Source organism: Engraulis encrasicolus, chromosome 8, assembly GCF_034702125.1.
Source record: "Engraulis encrasicolus isolate BLACKSEA-1 chromosome 8, IST_EnEncr_1.0, whole genome shotgun sequence".
In the NCBI taxonomy this organism is placed as follows: Eukaryota; Metazoa; Chordata; class Actinopteri; order Clupeiformes; family Engraulidae; genus Engraulis; species Engraulis encrasicolus.
The window spans coordinates 51,481,824-51,485,943 of record NC_085864.1 but is presented as its reverse complement, the minus strand read 5'-3'; the positions used below and the strand labels follow the sequence as shown (position 1 = coordinate 51,485,943).

The 4,120-nt window shown below is 43.6% G+C and overlaps 1 long non-coding RNA gene across 2 annotated transcripts; it reads right to left on the bottom strand.

Moving 5' to 3' along the window:
• Positions 1-278: 278 nt before the first annotated feature.
• On the bottom strand, positions 279-3,652 carry LOC134453766 (uncharacterized). Of its 2 annotated transcripts, none has more exons than XR_010035741.1 (7): positions 3,614-3,652; positions 3,273-3,365; positions 2,411-2,501; positions 2,152-2,227; positions 1,796-2,051; positions 1,406-1,550; positions 279-785 (listed from the first exon to the last, which is right to left on the bottom strand). It is a non-coding gene; the product is annotated as an uncharacterized LOC134453766 (long non-coding RNA). The 2 variants fall into 2 exon arrangements; XR_010035739.1 differs by having other exon boundaries at positions 1,850-2,051.
• Positions 3,653-4,120: the final 468 nt, after the last annotated feature.

Below are 4,120 nucleotides of genomic sequence, written 5' to 3'. Positions count from 1 at the left end.
TACTTAGAGCATACAGGCATTAATACTGTATGTATTAGAGCTAATAGATGTAATGCTAAAATAAAGTGTTGCCAAAATGATAATCAAAATAATTCTCAGTAATAATCCTAACAAGCATGAACACAGATAAATTGTCATTAAGTGGTAAATTATGGAGAATCTGTCCTTGAGAATTGAGAAGGAACACAAAATGCTCTTTCTTCAGGTGTTACTTGAAGCTGCATAGGTTGTCTGAATGTCACTGGATTCAAAAGAGTCATTGAAAGATAAAACCCATTTCTGTTGTTGTGGACTGGTGGTGTCTACGTAGTAAGTCCTTGTACACTTGAACAGCCATCTTGGCTGCAAATTATCGTCATGCCCTGTGCATCTGACAAAGCGTGTACTTGACAAAGATGCCAAACTACTTTCTTGAGGTCTGTAGTAACTATTTACATTTTGGGCATAAACACATGTTGAGTGATCACTGGGTTGCTGGGAAGCTTTGAGAGAAGTTCTAGTACCTTTGGTCGTTTGTTGGTTGAGATGGAACGTCATAAACATATTCAAAGAAGGTGAAAACAGAGCTGAGCTGTGCTGGATATGACAAGTTGCAGACCCAGTAAAGCTTGAACAGCTTGTCAATTGTGCAAGTCAGGCCGTCTGCAACGGGAATGGTCACGCGGTCATTCCTGGCGGTGATGACAGACTCTTAAGGTTCCCAATGCAGACCACTAGTGGTTGGGTTGTGGATTCCATCTCAGTGTCAGTAGTGCAGTGAAGAGGGATGTGAAGTTGGTTCCAGACTGAGAAGAAGTAGAAGAGGAGGAAGAAGAAAAAGGACGAGAGAGAGAGAGAGAAAGAGAGACAGAGAGAGAGAGAGAGAGAGAGAGAGACATCATCAATAATACTTAATAGCAAGTGTTACTTAACTGATTGAAAGGTATGAGCATACCAGTCAAACTAAGTATAGCCGAATCAACTACAGGTATACATACATTGATATCATGACATCTTCTTAGATCTTCATTAAACTGAGTGAATTTAATTTAATTCATTTTTAATTTCATTATTTATATATACATATGAAGAGTTTATTTGCAAAACGGTGTATCTACCATTTTTTGCATTTTATTATTGAAAATTCACATATGTGTGAATTCTTGCCATTCAAATATTTTGAGAACATACTTTTTCAACTTATATGAAATTCATTTTGCAATGCAATGCAGTGGAATGCCCAATACAAAATTGTTAATTTCCCAACATTCTACAAAATGGAGATACACCGTTTTGCAAATAAACTCTTCATATATATGACCGGTATACGTATGAACTTACAGTATAATATCAAGAAGGAGCCAAGACTGACTTGCACCAACACAGACCCACACGCAAACACACACACACACACACACACTCCTACCAATGATGTCAGCGATGCAGAGTCCTAGCTGGCCAATAGTGTGTGAGGTGTTAAGTTCCGCCTCTCCGTGCAGCAGCAGCAGGTTGGAGGGCGGGACCTTTAGCTTGACTGACAGCTCTTCCACTGCATGCTTCAGAAGCTCTGTCTGCAACACACATACACATAAATATTAATTACATACACATCAGCTGTATAGGGTTCTCTACGTTCCATGGCTTCCCCCAACTATAAAACAGAATTATAATACTTCCTGTAAAAAGTCTTTGACTAGGCAAAGCGCTATACAAAACAGATGTCCTGCTCTGTGTGTGTGTGTGTGTGTGTGTGTGTGTGTGTGTGTGTGTGTGTGTGTGTGTGTGTGTGTGTGTGTGTGTGTGTGTGTGTGTGTACCTGTGCTAGTTGTATTTGGTGTATGTCTGGTCTGTGGCGTATCTTTAAGTTTACCAGTCGTGCCGGTGTGTTCTGCTGATGCTGCTGCGAGCGTTTTCATTGGCTGGTTTTCCTGCGAGGGCGTGGCCTGCATACGATGGCGATGTCTGCATCGTCAGACTCCTCTCCTTCATCCTCCTCCTTTAATTGGCTAGCTGCCGCAGCAATCCCGGCCCCTCTGGTGATGGACGCAGCATCCAGCCTCTTGTTAATCTCCCTGTCACACACACACACACAATGTAAGGAAAGTTGACAAGACACTGTAGAGATAGTGTCAGTGCGTGGCGTGCACACAAGTGTGTGTGTTGTGTACTCACGTTAGTTTGCGGTTGGGCCGCCGCCGTGCCTTGAGTGGTGTGGAGGGGGAGGGGGGCGGAACGCCTCAGCACAGTCCTAACACCAACACATACACACACACAACACACATGATGGATATGGTAAGCATACGGCAATAAATTGGAAAAATATTGTAGGGGCTACTGCGTTGACTCATGGTCTGTGTGTGTGTGTGTGTGTGTGTGTGTGTGTGTGTGTGTGTGTGTGTGTGTGTGTGTGTGTGTGTGTGTGTGTACTCACATTGTGTTTTGCATGGGTTTGGTCACCTGGTCCGAGTCATCTGAGAGTTCGGTACACTGCTTCCCTCACCATCGCTGTCGCTGTCAGAAATCTGTCAAACACACAATATACAGTCTAAAGTTCGCCGTCCATGTTAGCTGTAACTTATCCAAATACTGCAGCTTTATACAGCAGGCACATATTTACTGACCAAGTTGCTCTCTATGACAAAAGTGCTATGGGCTACTGTGACAGGTAAACAAGAAACAACAGGTTAACAACACTTGGCGCTAATTAGTTCTCTACAACTACAAACCGCTGCTGTTCCCTTCCGTTTGGGATCCATATCACCAAACTATAGTTCTCTTGAACTTAACTGCATTGAAAGCCGTGAAAGTGAAAGCCCATTGGGAAACTCCAACTCCCATTGTCATTGTGACACAGCACTCCACAGCACACAAGTGAACACTGCACACAACGAAATTGAATTTATGCCTCACCCGTGCAAGGGGGCAGCCCTCAGTGGCGCCCCATGGGGAGCAGTGCGGTGGGACGGTACCATGCTCAGGGTACCTCAGTCATGGAGGAGGATGGGGGAGAGCACTGGTTGATTACTCCCCCCACCAACCTGGCGGGTCGGGAGTCGAACCGGCAACCTCTAGGATGCAAGTCTGACGCCCTAACCGCTCACCCATGACTGCCCTATTGTTATAAGAATATGGCTATGACAGCCTTAAATAGCAGGTTAAAATATGGTCATTGACATTTTGGTGACAACAAGGTCATAACTCTGTATAGCAATGAGGTCCTAACAGAGGCTCTGCATGAAAGTGTTTTTAAAGATTAAAAGACGTTTTAAAAGTGACTATCCTTTGAAACATACCTGCACAAAATCAACCAGAAAAGACATCTCAGATTTTACACTGCAGCGGCTTCGGAGGTAGAAGATGTGTGAGAACTGTGTAGCACTTTTCATCTGAAAATGAGAGCAGAAAATTGTACAGCAGTACTTAAATTTCACATTTACCAAAGTCTCTGTGTTATAACAATGACATATAGTAACAAATTTATCACAATTGCATACAATACAACAATAAGAAAAAAAACAAATGAAAGGAGTCAGAGGGCCTGTAAGTGGATGGCAATAAGACACATGATCACATAGACAATATGATACACATGGAAACACACACACACACACACACCACACACACACACACTTACCATCAGTCTGATCATCCAACTGTTCAATCAGAGTAGGAGCCTGGACAGATGTGGCCACAAGACCTGGGCCCTGATTAAGAGAGAAGAGAGAGAGAGCACGTTAGTTCCCAGTGCATTGAAGGTGCTGCTGTTCAACTCTGCCACCTAAAACTCAAACATCTTTTCAAACGCCATGGTGTCGTCACCAATTACCATTGCCTACAAAATCTCGTGCGTGGCCGTTTTATCCCTCGAACAGAGCGTGCATCTCGCACGTCGCACCCTCCATCTGAAACAACTGCCGGTATTTTCCTAACACCGTCATACGAGGTCTACCGAGACAAAACACGACAGTGTTGACCAGTTGCCCAGATCTACCATATTCAACTACATACTGAAACGGTGAAAACCACGACACTTACACAGAACTACGGTTCAAAGTTTGTCTATTGACATCGAGCCAACACAAAACAGTGGGATACTGCTTGCTTACTCGTGCTATTCTTTATCATGTACGAGGGTGGCGGA